Source organism: Xenopus laevis, chromosome 4S (assembly GCF_017654675.1).
Source record: "Xenopus laevis strain J_2021 chromosome 4S, Xenopus_laevis_v10.1, whole genome shotgun sequence".
Taxonomy (NCBI): Eukaryota; Metazoa; Chordata; class Amphibia; order Anura; family Pipidae; genus Xenopus; species Xenopus laevis.
Window position 1 is genome coordinate 109,510,860 of NC_054378.1, and position 16,932 is coordinate 109,527,791.

Here is a 16,932-nt window from a genome sequence, read left to right on the forward strand (position 1 = left end):
AGAGCTTCTTGTAACTTCCCAGGAACTTACTTATAATACACATCTTTGTGCCCACCTGCGATTCCACAGTAGTGCCCAGGGTGGGAGTGGAAGGACGACTGCAGACATGCTCTATTGCCTCTTATCACTGCCCCTTATCAACCCCTTCTTTGCTATTAATGATGTTGATAATGAAATGCATTTTTGGTGCATTTATATGTTTATTCAGATTTAGGGGTCAAGAAGGGCAGCACAAACTCTTTGGGTTCTGTTCATAAATATACCTTACAAGCATACCTCCCAACATTTTGGAAATAGAAAGAGGGGAAAAAAATTGCTGGGCAGAGTGCGCCAAAATGTTTTGATCACGACCATTTTTGTGGCCACACCCCCTGATTAGCATGTTCATTTCACAAAATTTGAACACATTTCCGTTATAACAGTTTTGCTAATATAGGTGAATTGCACTTTAAGCTGCAAGTCACCGTTTCCCCCAAGAGACCTGCTTATCTAAATTGTTACAATTGTTTCTTTGCTTTTCTTAAAATGTTACAAAATTATCTAAGTGCACCTGCCAGTATTCTGGGCTCTCTGCCAAAAGTCAATTAAGTTTAAGAAACTTTGTATCTTTTTCTGTTTGTTCAGTGCAGGAGATCAAAGACAAAGTTGGGACATTTCAGTAACAATCTGGGACTGGGGGTTGAGCTGTCAAAATCGGGACTGTCCCGTGAAAAACCGGAAAGTTGGAAAGTGTGTACAAGTAGTTTAGCCCCTTTTCCTGAGACTGTGCACATGGAGCCCATAGGATTGAGTACAACCCTCATGGTATTATGATCAAGGAAAATAAACTATTGCTTTTTAGGATGGAAGTTGATGTTTTGGACATTGTAGCAGTAGATGTGATCTGCTTGGATTTCTTTATCTCTAGAAAGAACTAGTAAAGCCCATCTAGAATATAATAATAATATAATGATTAAAGGGGATTACCGGAACAGAGAAAGTTAAAAAAAAGATCAGCTATATTTGAGTCTGTCCCCAGTGAGTGAGTGTGCCTGTGTCTGCCTCTTTTTATATTTTTTTCCCCTGGTGAAGACCCTGTAGAGGTTCAAAGGCATAGGGTTATTTTTTCATTATGTACCTAATATTTTTTATTTAATAAACATACTTTACATTTTTGATCCATGAGTCTGCGGTCCCTAGTAGAGTGTGCCTGTGTCTATATCCATCTATATCAGTGAGTGTGCATGTGTTTATATCCATCTATATCAGTGAGTGTGCCTGTGTCTATATCCATCTATATCAGTCCCCAGTGAGTGAGTGTGCCTGTTGGTATCTGAATGCCCCACTTCCCAGTGAGTGAATATGCCCTCTGTATATGCCTCTCCTAGTCCCCAGTAAATGAGTGTACCCTCTGTATGTGACCCTGTCCCATTCTCCAGTGAGTAAGTGTGTCTGTCTGTCCCAGTCTCCAGTGAATGAGTGCCCTCTCTCTGTATATCAGTCTGTCCCATTCCCCAAAGTGTAAGGGTGCCTGTCTGTATAGGTCTGTCCCATAGAGTTAGTTAAAAGTTAGAGAAGAGGGCGCACACCCTAAAAATTATAATGCAAGGTGCTAATCCATCGGGAGGCTCCCCATGTGGGTCTCCAAATCTAACATGTAACAAATCAAGAAAGGACTGCACACTTAATTTACAAAAATTATAAAATATATTTATTACATAAGAAAAAAGGAAAAAAAGAAAAAATTTCAAAAAATATCAAAATCAAAAGTGAGCCCAATGCGTTTCGACCATATTGGTCTTTCTCAGGGACACAAATAACAGAAAAAGAAAAAGGCAGGAGTTAGTTAGTCTGTACTTCTCAGTATGTGATAAAATTAGGAAGCCCCAACATTGTTATCCTAACTCTTTTTCTCATAGGCTGAGACCACGCTGCATGTTACATTTCTTGGGAAAAGTGTATTCTGATCAAAGAATTGCTCTCACAGACTGATCCTCCGCTGTCATTAGCTCTTATCAAGGCAATATCTCCATGACCAAGACCCAGTTTTAAAGATATAAGAAACGTTTAAGGCACGTTTGTGGGGGTAATACAACTGCACTGGCCATTCCTCCTGCAGTATAACGCTGCTATGCAAAAATACAAAAGGGGTTACTTCTGTGAACATAAAAGCTAAATTAAATATGAGTTAAGTAGTGATGGGCAAATAAACTCGCCAGGCATGAATTTGCAGCGAATTTCTGCGTTTCACCACCAGCGAATAAATTTGCGAAACTGCAGCGAAAGTTCGCTGGTGAAAAATTTGACACACGCCAGAATAGTCGCGCACATAAAATTGGTGCACTTCAAAATTATTCAGACTCCCATTGACTTTAATGTATTTGTACAAAATAGTCACGCGTATAAAAATTGTTGCTTGCATCAAAATTGTTGTGCGTCAAAATTATTTTGATGTCCATTGACTTCAATTCGTTTTGCGAATTTTTCGCTGTTTCCCAAATTTTTGGCAAAGCGAAATGGCACAGTTTTGCCCATCACTAGAGTTAAGTACAAAGGAAGTCATTCCAATTTATAAAAGTGCAGGGTGCAAGTGTGTAAAAAACCCGGCTTTCTTGCACTTTGTAAATGACCCCATATTCCTTTCACCATTGAACAATATTGTAGTTATGTGAGACACTCTGTTTTATCTGGATTTCATTATGTGTGTCACACTGCCCTGTCCCTGAACTTGTTCCTCTGCTTTATCTGTCTGTTTTCATCCCCTACTAATTAATCCCACTCACTTGTCTCTTAGCCTGTCCTTCTCCGCTATCTGTCATTCTGTCCCAATCCCCAAAACATAAGTTTGTCTTTTTTTCCCTTATGCCATCTTGGGTGTCCCTGCCCCCCATATATGTTTGCCCTCTCCATACTTTCTCTGTCTCCAAAACTCTTCTCCCTCTCTCTCTGCCTTTCTTTCACCATATTGACTTTGCTTCTAGCAGCAGAAACATCTGAAATTACCATCTCCAATTTGACAGTCAAAAGCAGGGCAAGTTGTAACAAACTAATTAACTTGCTCTTTATTTACTAAGCCTTTGAGTTAATTACTGCGCTGGGGGAGCACCTTGAAATTTCCATAAGCCACTCCTGTTTTGTATAATTTGCATGCAATTTGCAGTGCAATCAATTTCATTCAGAATTGAATGACGGAACATTAGTATCCTGTCCCTGACAAACAGGCTGGCAGCTGTAACCTTCAAACAGGAGCTTCTCTTCTATTCAACTTGGCTTAAAATGAAACCAGGCATAAACAAGGAATGGAGAGCTGCATTCGGGGACCAGTCATGTTGTGCAGTAAATCCTGGCCTTTCTCCATATCATTCCTTGAGTGATGTCTGCCTGGCCTTTGTTACAAGTGTCAATTCCCTGTTTAATTGCAGAGCAGGTCACAATCCCTAGGTATGCCAGACTCTTGACAGATACAATATATTTTCTGAAAGTACAAAGCAAGCTTGTCATAAATAAGTAAAGATATAAGATTTAAAATATAGGGAGACTATAGAAATACAGTATTTAAAAGGAAATGCTTTTCTTGCTGCTTAAAAGTCCTTTAAACCAAACATTATTAAAGCTGGGAGTAGGGCCACAAAACTGTTCCTTGAAGACCAAGTAAAAACATTGCTAAGAATTCTGTAACATGATAAATATTAACTAAAATGTCTACTAACCCTTTTTTTTACAAGATTTAGTAGAATTCCGTTTAATTTTAGAATTATCCAAGTGATTCTTCATTTCAACTGCGTGGTATGGAATTCCATGGCATTTCTACAGCCACCAGCATCCAATCACAATGGTCCCATTGAACTTATTCAGGTAGATGTTAGCTGTTAGATGAGTCACTTTGAGTGCTCCTTAAAGAGATCAGATTTGGGTTGGGATTTAGCCGTGTAAAGAATTCAGGATTTAGCCCTTCCCTACCTGTGACAATGCACTTCTTACCCTGTTACTGAGCAATTCACATTACCAGTGATGTTTCACTTGTTTCAGCCAATTGCGGGTCATGGGGTTGATTGGGGATACCTTGGGGTGAGAGGTGGAGATGCAAGCAGACAAATATTTTCTTGTGGTGGGCCTGGCGCCTTCTTGTTACACCACTGGGTGTGGGTAAGTACATAAAGACTGATGGTACAGTACTTGAGATGCTTTAGGCATATTGAAAAGCCATTGAAGTCTACTTCCAACACCTACGTTTACTTGAATATGAAACAACTCCCAGTACCTGAACATACTCTAGTAGCCAGATATTTGATAAAGCACCCTTATTTTTATGTTTGATATTTTACCATATTTCATAAGAAATTAGAATCAGGCTTTCTTGGCAACTATTTGTTTAAGACAACAGAATAAAGTGGTTTAAATGTTTTAATGGATTTCAACCTTGAAATAGAAGAATCCAAGAATAATGAGAAAATATAGAAGAGCACCCTGTGGCTGAAATAAAGTTGCCCATGTATGAAGTGTATTATTTACAAGACAGAGAAGAAACAGACAAGGCAAATAATCCAGTAAGTTCTTACCTGCCATCAGATTCTTTTTCAATATGAGAGAAAATATTCGGAGGTCTATAGAGGACCTCTGTTTAGCTGACGGCAACATCACTCAGCTTGCCTGCCTCTGTGCCGTAGTGCTTCCCACCGCTGGGCTATAAGATTTACAGTAGACGCCAACATTAGATACAGCAGGGTGCATGCCTATTATGTAAAGTCTCAACACAATATACAGAACATCACATAAATCTTTTTTCATAGACAGCGCTTGTGATATTCCTTTGAAGGCTCTGAACATTAAGTCCACAGTGTGAGTTCGGCATACACTAAAGATGAGAGGCTTTGTATACGTATGAAAACTTGTTCTTTAATGGTGATTATGGGTTGAGTTCTGCCAATTGGCAATGGAGCCCATTGTTGTCTGGCAAAGGCACCAGGCACACAAGACGTAAAGGGGAAACAATAGGGGTTGTATAAATATTGTGAATCGACTGATGTATATTTTTAGGGTCAAAGTTATAATATCGTAAGGAAACGAATTTTTTAGAGGAAAAAGCACATTTACTGCCTTCTGAGGAACGTAAAAGAACATTGTACATGTATGTGAACTCTCTGGACGATGTATAATATTTTAAACTGTAAGGTAAATAAATGGTTCCAGATAATAAAGAGAAACTCTTCCATTGGCTTTTGTTGATTGGTTTCAGATCAAATATAAGTGCTAGGTTTTCTTTGTTCATAAGATGCCACTGAGGTTATCAAGTAGCTAAAAGATGACTTTCCCTACACACCAACAATTTTCTTTGCTTCTTTGCTTCTCTGTGTCTTGTGCCTTGCTGGTGAATATTTTGCCCAATGTGGTTCTTCTCCCCAGGTCTGGCCTAGCATGCAATCAAGGACAGTATGTGTTTCCCCTCTTTTACAGGTCCAGCAAGCAGGCTCTTTAGATACCAGTAGAGAATGTGCCAACAATAGTGTCTATGGGGCTCATTTATCAGCACTGGGCAAATTTGCCTGTGGGATGTCGCCTATAGCAACCAATCAGTGATTAGCTTTTTAAAGCCAGCTGCAAGTAGAACAATGAAAGCAGCATTTTGATGGCAATTCGATTGCCATGGATTGCTGCCCATGGGCAAATGTGCCTAGTGTTGATAAATGATCCCCTATGTGTTTTGCCGAATGGTTTCTGTTTGTGCACCACAGTCTGAAATAATTCTATAATTTTTTGGGCATTATTAATTTAATGCCCCTCTCCTAGATAGTTCCACCTATTAAATTGCAGTAAATATGCAATGACCAGGCTTTTGTGTCCAGGGTTCAAGGAATTTATTATATCCTTGCCAATGGAAAAATCCTACAGTTCCAACAAACGAGTTCTCACCTTGATGTTTCCAATATGCCCAATATCTGCTTTAACCAGCCTTTACTGACAGTCCTGCATGTAAACATCCATTTGAATGTTTGTTATAGGTTACCAGACCTGGGCAAGCATTGCAACTTATATACTCTATCCTGTAGAGCAGGAGTCCCCAACCTTCAAATGTAAAAAGTTGGGAAGCTGACCAAGCATGAAAAAAGTCCTTGGTGATGCCAAATAATATCTGTGATTTGCTATTTAGCAGCCCCTATGTGGAGACACTACTTGGCAGTGCACATGATTTTTATGCAATTAAAACTTGGCAACAAGCCAGTAATTCAAAAATAAGCCCCTGCTTTGAGACCACTGAAAGCAGCATTGGTAATCAACATGTTGTAAATCACTGGTTGGAGATCACGGCTGAGTGTCCATATGGGAAATATAATCCATTCTCTGGGCTCCATTCAGAATTCATTCCAGAGTTTTGTTTGTTTATTTAGCAACACAATTTCCCTAATATCTGTTATAGAGTTGTTTTTTATTTGAGTTGTTCTATTGGGTCGTATTGTTGCAGCACATTTTTTTTAACTCTTTGCATGTGTATTTACAAGTAAACACTTATGCATTATTGACATAGACATCAAATTCTCTTTATGCATTCCCAGCAATGCATTTAATTTGCCTTCCATTCAGGAGCTTATTCATTTGAGCTGCCCTGTCAATCCTCTGTACAAACCTGATTTATGGACCGTATAAACCTCTTTCTGCTGATGTCCTCCTGTAGGGAGTGCAGTGGGTTTTTTTTTATTAGGGAGACATTAATAGCTTGGCCCTATTGGAAAGTGTGATCAATGCACAGGCAGATAATTACCCATGCCAAGAGCATTCCTTTAGGTAGTTGTGGCTAAATGTAATTCCCATGCAAATGATCAGCAAGTCGTATTTTTATGGTGGCTACTAACAAGTGTCCTTTGCCTTAATATCTGCATTTATGATCCAGCTGACAAGCCAACGTATGGACGTACTAAAGAAGGGTCCCAGGCATTTTACCTATTGGATTTTGCCATAATTGTTAGTCTCCAACCCCTTTAGTATTAGCTCTCTATCAATATAATGACAAAAACTAGAAGTTGATGGGTCCCCAAGGAAAATCTGTTTAGGACCCTCTTAAATGAGCATATGGTAAGGAGATGATGTGTTCACAAACATATGTTGAAACTACATATCATTAATATTAATCAGCCCCCCCCCCAAGAGTCACAGGGTTAGTTTATTCATTCTACTTGCAGTTAGTTGCAGTTAGACCTCCTCTGATGAAGTGCCCAATAGCGCGAAACGCGTCAGGAGGGTGTGGCTAACAACAGGTAGGCAGACTGGGGGGGAGACACTGCTTTGTGGTGTGTGTGAATTGAATATTGATATGTTATTTTTTGTGGTTTATATGCACCAATAAATGTTTTTAAGCGAGAAACTGTGCATGTCTTTGATATTTACTTGCAGTTAGTTGCATTGCCTAGTCAGAAGAAGAAACCACTTCTACAACAACACTCCTTCTTCAAATATTATATATCTGTATATTTATATTGTATATTTATCTTGGCTGGCAGACTGTGATCAACACCTGCACTATTCAAGGTTCATTACTTTGAACAGAAGTAGGAGATAAAACTCTCTGCTAACATCTTTGAGAAATGGCATTGCTGTAAAGGCTCTGCGCAAACAATTATACCCAGGACTACAATCAGGGGGTACAGGTGGGGTCTCACCAGGGGCCCCATGGTAAATATCTGAAGTTGAAGACCATGTATGCATTGAATGTCTGATTTTTGAAGACCATGTAGAAGCGGGGTTTGCATGACCAGCCATGGAATGTAATTGGCCGTATTACTCATATTAATTATTCATCAGGTGCTGAAATAATATCTGGGGTCCAGACACTGATCACAGTCGGTATGAGTTAATGAATGTAGCAACAATATCCTGGAACATGTTGCTTTATTCATGCATTCATACAGACTATGATCAACCCCTGGACTATTCAAGGTTCATTACTCTGCACAGAAAAAGGAAACAAAGAAGACGAAGCAGTTGGATATCAGTGTGTACTGCAGATATTTTGCTTTCCTTTATTGAAAATCTGTTGCTTTACAGCATTCAGTCACTAGATAGAGATTACACTGAGAACAAACAGAGAAAACTCGACTAAAATCATTGGAAAATGGCATTGCTGCAAAGGCTCCACACAGACAGGGACCCAAGAGATGCAAAGATTTAATTCACTGGCTGAGTAAAATGGAGGGCTTGCAGATCATGGGTTTGTACTGATCATGGGTGTGTATTGGGTTTAATGGATGGAATGGGGTGGCCAAGAATGGTGTGTGAAGGGGTCGTTCACCTTTGAGTTTACTTTTAGTATGGTGTAGGGAGTGATATTCTGAGACAATTTGCAATTGGTTCTAATGTTTTATTATTTGTAGTTTCTGAGTTAAGTAGCTTTTTATTCAGCAGCTCTCCAGTTTGCAATTTAAGCAATCTGGTTGCTTGGGTCCAAATTACCCTAGCAACCAGGCATTGATTTGAATAAGTGACTGGAATATGAATAGGAGAGGCCTGAATAGAAAGACGAGAAATAAAAAGTAACAATAGCAATAAATGCGTATCCTTACAGAGCGTTTGGTTTTAGATGGGGTCAGTGACCCTCATTTGAAAGCTGGAAAGAGTCAGAAGAAGAAGGCAAATAATTCAAAAACTATATAAAATAAATAGCGTAGACCAATTGAAAAGTCGCTTAGAATTGGCCATTCTAAAACATATTAAAAGTTAACTTAAAGGTGAACCACCCCTTTAATTGGCCATGTATCTACTATGTGGGCCCTGGTGGGTTAATGGCGGATGGCGGAGCTCTCCCCACTCCTTCCTCTCACCCTCGTCCGCCGCAGCTATCGCGGGATCTCGGTAACTTTCAGCCGAGTACTTGAATGCATTCAGAAAAATACCCGCTGGCAGCGCAGGCGGACATATCCACGGGAGGCGGTAGAATTAATATCAATAAGCGGCTTTATTTAAACATACACAGTGGTATATAAAGAGTGGGAGTGCGAAGAACTAACGCGTTTCGTGCCCCACAAGCTGGGCACTTCCTCAGAGTTCAGTATTTTTGTGAATGGTTAATAACTGGTACCCTGCTAATTAAGTACTATGGAGCCTCTGATTTCTTACACTGACCTTGATTATATAAACCGTCCCAACATTCCCACCACTCCCATCTTGATAAGTAACAATACCCTGGAGCATGTTGCTTCTTCCCTTGATTCATACATGTCTTCTATGACCATTTCATACTCTGTGTTTTTAAACATGGTTTATGTTAAAGAGATACTGACACCAGAAAACAACCCTTATTTATGTCCATCATAACATTATCTTTAGTGATGGGCAAATTTATTCGCAGGAGCGAATTTGCTGTGAATTTTCGCGTTTCACAAATTTGTTGTGAATTTTCTGATGCTGGCGACAATTCCGACAATTAAACGTACGCCCATTGACTTTAATTGTCACCGGCATCAAAAAATCATTTTGCGGATTTTGCAGGAAATTTGCGAAGTTTTTGGCAAAACGGGACAAATTCATCCATCACTAATTATCTTTGAATGCTATTTAAAATGTTGCCATAAAAATATTTGCCTGATGCTTTTACATTACCATTCTTACTACCATGTTCCTCTATGAGGGGGCTGCCATATTTGTGCAGCAGTAGTCCATTACCATTAGAAACTCTAACTCAGGGGTCCCCAACAGCCCGACAGTCTTGAACTGGGCCGCTGAGCCTAGGGGACAATTAACGCGGTTCACTAAATTGGACGCCGGTGCTCCAGAATTGGATGCCGACTCCTCCTAAACCCCCTCCCGACCCCCCGTACCCATTAACTTTCAGTATGATGTACAGAGTGATATTTTAAGACATGCGGCAGTTGGTTTTCATTTTTTATTATATGTGGTTTTTGTGTTATTTAGCTTTTTTATTTAACAGAGCTCCGGTTTGCAGATACAGCAATGGTTGCTAGGACCCTTATTACCCTAGCAACCAACCAGGAGAGGGTATGAATTGTAATAAGAGTAATAAAAAGTAAGAATAAATTTGTAGCCTTACAGAGCATTTGTTCTTTATGTGGGGTGGGTGACCCCCATTAGAAGTCAGAAGAAGAAGGAAAATAATAAAAAATTTTAAAAAAAATAAATAAATTATGAGCACCAATTGAAAAGTTTCTTAGAATTGGTCACTGTGTAACCTACTGAATGTTATAAATTATTTCCTGATGGCTCTTTGGCCGATGCAAACACTTTCTGTGTCCATTGCTCATGATGTGACCCTGTGCTTTCTTTAATATTCCCATGATATTTGCCATCATAATCCTTCCTGGCAGGATATTTAATAAAAAAAAAGTCTTGCAGCTGACAGTTGCCTGAGTTCAAATGCCTCATGGATGAAAAGCCCTCAAATTGACTTCAATAAACAATCATAATGTTAAATGGTTTGTGAAAATCTTCAGCGAAAAGTGTGCAGTGCCCGGATGATGATTTTTGTTACATAGCTTTAACTGCGCTGTTTAAAGGAAAACTATACCCCCCAAACAATGTAGGTCTCTATCAAAAGATACTGAGTAAAACAGCTCATGTGTAAAACCCTGCTTCATGTAAATGAACCATTATCATAATAATATACTTTTTTAGTAGTATGTGCCATTGGGTAATCATAAATAGAAAACTGCCATTTTAAGAAATAAGGGCCGCCCCCTGAGATCGTATGATTCACTGTGCACACATACAAACCACATGTAAGGTCACATGAGCCAATTAACAGACAGAGTTCTGCCTTTTGCTTCCTCACTTCTTCCTGTTACAGTTAGAGTTGTAGTATTTCTGGTCAGGTGATCTCTGAGGCAGCACAGATAGAGTCACCAAATGGTGGTTCAAGGCAAGAGATGTAAAAGGGCAATATTTATGTAAATATATATTCCAGTTTGGTAAGATTCTTTAATATGTCATTCAATTTGATATAAACTATCTGTTGCTTAAGTGTTCATTTTGGGGGTATAGTTTTCCTTTAAGGAGGACTAGTGACCGACACCACCCACTGCTTCCAAACTGTTTACTAAATTCCTATCTGAACAAAACCTTGGAAACAATGTCAGTAAAGATATGAAATTGAATATGAAATTTAATATGAGGTTTTAATATTAATGCACCTTCAAGGAAGAATTGATGCAGCATCACAATAAAAGTGAACACTTGCTTCTGGATTTTAAGTTGTTAGTTCAATAAAACAAATGTTGCCTAAAATAGCTTATTATTCTTTGCTGGAAGCTCTAGTTGATGCTGGGTGCTGCTACTGTTACTTAATACAGTATATCCAAAAGGGATAGGATTTGGTTCGGGATTCCGCCAGGATTCAGGTTTATTCAGCAGGATTTGGATTCGGCCGAATCCTTGTGCCTGGCCGAACTGAATCTGAATCTTAATTTGCATATGTAAATTAGCGATGGGTAATTTTTATGTGACTTGTCATCATAAAAAAAAAAATTCTACTTTTTCCTTTCCTGCCCCTAATTTGCATATGCAAATTAGGATTCGGATTCGGTTCAGTATTCGGCCGAATATTTCACCAAGGATTCGGAGATTCGGCCGAAACTAAAATAGTGGATTTGATGCATCCCTAATGCATCCCTGTGCCTTCCTGAGCTTTCTTTCGTGAATCACTGAGCTAAGGCTTCAAAATCCTACAATATCCTGCAATGGATAGTAGATAAAATGTATTATCATTGCAGACTGTTGCTTTGTGAGAAGGGAAAGGAGAGAATACAGTATTTAAAATATTAACTTGTAGGCATAAGCACTATGCACTTGCACCTACTGTTATTTATAGGCACATCTACTGTATGCAGAGAGTAGCCTATAGTAGCCTATAATGCACCTTGTACCTGCAAGCACCCCAGATGGAAAAGGAGGTTAAAGTTAATGTTCTGGTCTGCACTTGGCTGGACCATGAACAAATTCTTATGCTCAATTATTTTCATCTTTACCATGGAAAACCACACTTTAAACCATTTGCTTTTTATATACTGCTTGCACAGTACCTGAAAGCTTGTACACTTAGGGGCACATTTACTAAGGGTCGAAGTGAGTTCAAAGTAAATATTTGAATTGAAAAACTTCGAATTTTGAAGTAATTTTTGGGTACGTCGACCATCGAATAGGCCAAATTCGACTTCAACTTCGATTCGAAGTAAAAATGCTTCAACTATTCGACCATTCGATAATCGAAGTACTGTCTCTTTAAAAAACGTTGACTTCGACACTTCGCCACCTTAAACCTGCCAAATTGCTATGTTAGCCTATGGGGACCTCCAAGAACATATAGCCAACAATTGGCTAAGTTTTTAGAAGTTGAAGTGAAATCGTACGATCGTACGATTAAATCGTTCAAATCGTTCGATTCGAAGTACGCTTGAAGTACGATCGTACGATCTTAAAAATCCTACGAATTCGACTTCGAATGTCGAACTAGCCTATTCGATGGTCGAATTTCAAAGTTTTTTGCACTTCGAAATTCGACCCTTGATAAATCTGCCCCTTAGTGTAGAAATACTCCTTGTGCAGCCTTTAAGGGGGATCTTTGGAATTACGTATAGCTTAAAGCAGAAGGAAACCCTAAAAATTAACAGGACTAAAAATGCCATGTTTTATATACTGAACTTATTGCACCAGCCTAAAGTTTCAGCTTGTCAATAGCAGCAATGATCCAGGACTTCAGACTTGTCACAGGGGGTCACCATCTTGGAAAGTGTCTGTGACACTCGCATGCTCAGTGGGCTCTGAGCAGCTGTTGAGAAGCTAAGCTTAGGGGTCGTCACAAATTATCAAGCAAAAAATGAGGTTGGTCTGCAATATAAACTGATGCTACAGGGCTGATTATTAAATTCTGATGCTAATTGCACTGGTTTATGTGCTGCCATGTAGTAATTATCTGTATTAATCACTAATCAACCTTATAATGTGACATTTATATTCTACGTGTACTGTATATGTAAGTTGGTCCCTAAGCTCAGTAAGTGACAGCAGCACAGAGCATGTGCAGTGAACCAGCAGAAAAGAAGATGGGGAGCTACTGGGGCATCTTTGGAGACACAGATCTTTACTGCTAAAGGGCTGTGGTTGCCTTGGGCTGTTACAGAAGCACAAAACATAATGTACAACATTTCAAGCTTAGTTCTTTAGTTTAACTTCCTTGTCCTTTAAACCAGCTGTGGAGCTAGGCCCTTGCCTTTATATTCTCCTTCCTTTTGATTAATTAAAGTAATTGATATTAATTAATTACTTTAATTAATACATCTAAAGGTCCCCAAAGATGTCCAGTCCAACAGAAGCAGCATTATAGGCAGCCCACTCAAATTAATCTCTGCCAACAATCTAATACTTGTGCAAGTACCAGGTGTATATGGGCTGAATGAGTTTCTTATCCCTAATATTTGATTTATTTTACCCAGAAGAATGGTGTGACTTACAGCTGCTGGCTGTGCCTCATTTGGGCAAACACACACTTTTATCAGTATCTCTCTGGGAAATAAAGCTGCATTTCCAAGGTCACAAGAGAGGGATATTGTGATTCTGGGACCTAGAAGCTGTGCATATGTATATGTATGTGTATCTTTATATAGCATTACACAGCACAGCAAATTTTGCCAGGACAGTAAGAGAAGACACATTAGTAATGATTAAGTGGCACAGGAGGAAGGAGGTCTCTGCTCTGTAAACTCAACTCAGAGTGCAGAATACTTATAGGCACATATAGTTTTCCACAATGGCTTGCCAATGTCAAAACTGGACCAAATACTATGTGAGTGATCAAAAATGTAGGATATGTGTCAAGAAGGGAGAGTCCCTTAATGAAGAATTTGGGGAAGCAATTCCAGAGGCTGGGAGCACAAAGAAATGTTTATAATGGGAGATGTCAGTGGATGAGGGTGGTGCTGAGAAGTTTTTAGGAGGTAACCAGGAATATATAAAGACACAACTACATTTAACGGATACTATAAGTATATTGATATGTATAATGCCTTGAACAATAGTCAGATCTCTGTAAAACTGTTTTTTTTTTGGTAAAATTAAATTAAATTCTTTATTTAAAGGTGATGTTAGTTTTCAGGAAATATGAATAAAATGAAATATAAGGGTTACGTATGCATTCTTACTTTCTACATTGGTGATCCCCAACCAGTGGTTCACAAACAACATGTTACTCACCAATCCCTTGAATGTTGCTCCCAGTGGCCTCAAAGCAGGTGCTTAATTTTGAATTCCAGGCCAGGTTTTGGGTGCATGAAAACCAGGTGTACTGCCAAACAGAGTCTCGTGTAGGCTGCCAGTTCATTTAGGGGGCTACCAAATAACCAACCACAGCCGATAATTGGCACCCCCAGGAATTTTTGCATGCTTGTGTTGCTCTCCAACTTTTTTTTTTCCATTTGAATGTGGCTCATGGATAAAAAAGGTTGGGGATCTCTGCTTTACGTAATGGAAATCTTTGCTGCTTGATGCCTGGGTAACTGTTCATCTGTACGGATGGAAAGGGATCTCACTCAGTTCTTTTCAGGTTAGGACTTTGAAATGACCAACACGGAAATTGTCAGTTGTACTGTTCAGTGCAGATTTCTTGTGATAATGTGGAAATGGAACTCTTTACCATGAGTTGTCATGGACAAAGTGTCTTTAATATACTTGAAGTCCTGGTACAAAGTGGGTACAGGTACAAAGTGGGTACAGGTACAAAGTGGGTACACAGTGCAGGAGATGCTACATTCCATCTGTGGTGCCATGAACATGTTAGATACATCTACACGCACATTAAGAGCTCAGGCCTCAGTGAGGCAACTTCGGGCGACTATAGAAAACGCATCGCCGCGTGTGCATTAGCGCAGGCAACTTTTCATTGTAGCCTATGGGAAAAAATGCTGAGGCAGTTCGGGGAGATAGTCGCTCAAAAGACGAGGCGATTAGTCGCCAGGCGACAAAATTTCCCCGAATCTCCTCGTGTGCAGGGATGTAGCGAACTGCCGATTTGGTGTTCGCGAACGCCGTTCGCGAACACCGGCAAAAAATGCGAACGTTCGCGGACAGTTCGCGAACTTCGAACACCCGCTAAAATCGTTCGATTCGAACGATCGAAAGATTTTAATCATTCGATCGAAGGATTTTCATTCGAATAGAACGATCGAAGCCATTCGATCGAATGCTTTTCATTCGATCGAATGCTTACAATCGTTCGAACGAATGGAAATCGTTCGATTTTTAGCGGTCGAAGGAATTCGAATGGTCGAATGGACGAACGATCGAACGCGAACTCAAAATGCGAACGTTCCCAAACGTCCATGAACATTCGGCGGACGCGAACGGTCGAAGTTCGCGCGAACTAGTTCGCAGCAGAACAGTTCGCTACATCCCTACTCGTGTGGCCTTACCCTTATGCTCACACAAGCACGTGCTTATTCTGCAAAAGGCATGAGTAACCTATGCAATGCATCCATGCCAATGGTATTAGTTATTACCATTTCTTCTTGTAATGCACCCCCTACTGTAAGATTCAAGGATAGTAGCCATAACCCTGGAGTTCATTGTACACAAAGATAACAATCCCACTCTTTTAACTAGAAGACTAAGTTTGTGGGTAGAGGTTGATCTGATAGTTTACACTTTTACTTGATAGTTTACTTGATAGTTTACAACAGCTGTGCCTATCACAAGCATGACAGAGTCAACAAAGCCCCTACCTTTTATGTTCATTCATCTTGGACATTGCTTTCACTTTTCTTCCCTTTCCAGCATCTTCCACTTAACTGGTTCTCCTTCTGTTCTCTGAAACGACATCTGCCCAAACTGTAATCTACAGCACGTGAGTGGATGTCTGAGAATTTGCATGCACGCGTGTTTATGTGCTGGAGCCAACTTGCTTGTGGTTACATCTGCGTGTTTTGTTTATTGGCGTGAGTCTACATGTGCTTTCATGCCTTCACACGCTAGTGCTCATGTGTAACCGCATCAGTACATAGCTTTGCAAACCAAGGCCATCTGGGTGTGAGATTAGATTTAAATAAATGCTGTCTGAATAGTAATATAAAAGTATAAAGTCAAACTTGTATTATGGTACCAAATTGCTTGTCAGTCAAAGAATGTTAAGATGCCCACAATCACAGCAGGGCATCAGTCAGATAAGCATTGGCTGCAATGTGATACTTGGCTGTGGAATATATTACTGTGAGCCTTCTAGTAACATCAGATCTATCGTTGGTAGCAGCTTTTTCACAGATCGCTCATCTCCAGACCATAGGTAAAATTCTAGTAACATCAGAGCTGATGCCATAGGGTGTAGCTACCAGCACTGGGAGCCACCAGTCAAGCATAGTCTTACTGCCCACTCTGGCTAATTCCTCATTATATTTAGCTATATTGCATTGTGTTAAGTTCAGTACAGGACTGACCTGCTGGGGTACTGGGGCTTATCCGATTTCTGGAGCACAGAACATCAACTCTTCTTAACCTTTTTCTGGTTATGTTTCATTCATTATCAGCAGTGAGAAAGATAGGAAAGAGTATGGGAGTCCATGATAATGTCAAGAAAAAATGATTGCCATGAACATTAGGAGAATGCAGGGAGCCTGTAATTGTATAGAGCTGGCAGGGGAAGTTTCTCAGGAATAATTTGCACAGTATAAATAGAGAGCATGGGTTTTCTCAATAAAAAGAAGCTGGTGGGCCCTTGATACCAGGTTCTCTGGTGGAACCTTGGTGTCCCAGCTCAATAATGATTAAGTTGCTTTTAGAAGAAGCTAAAGCAGAATGAGAGTTGGTGACTGCTTTAGGATTCGTCTTTACATAGAAGGAGCAGTTTTCCCGATGTGCAGTAACCAAACACAACTGAGCCTACATTATATTTGCTTTCATTAATTAATCCAACTGAACTATACCAATTAGCATCACTTGATTGCTTGTTGGAGGTTTTCATACATGTGCAGC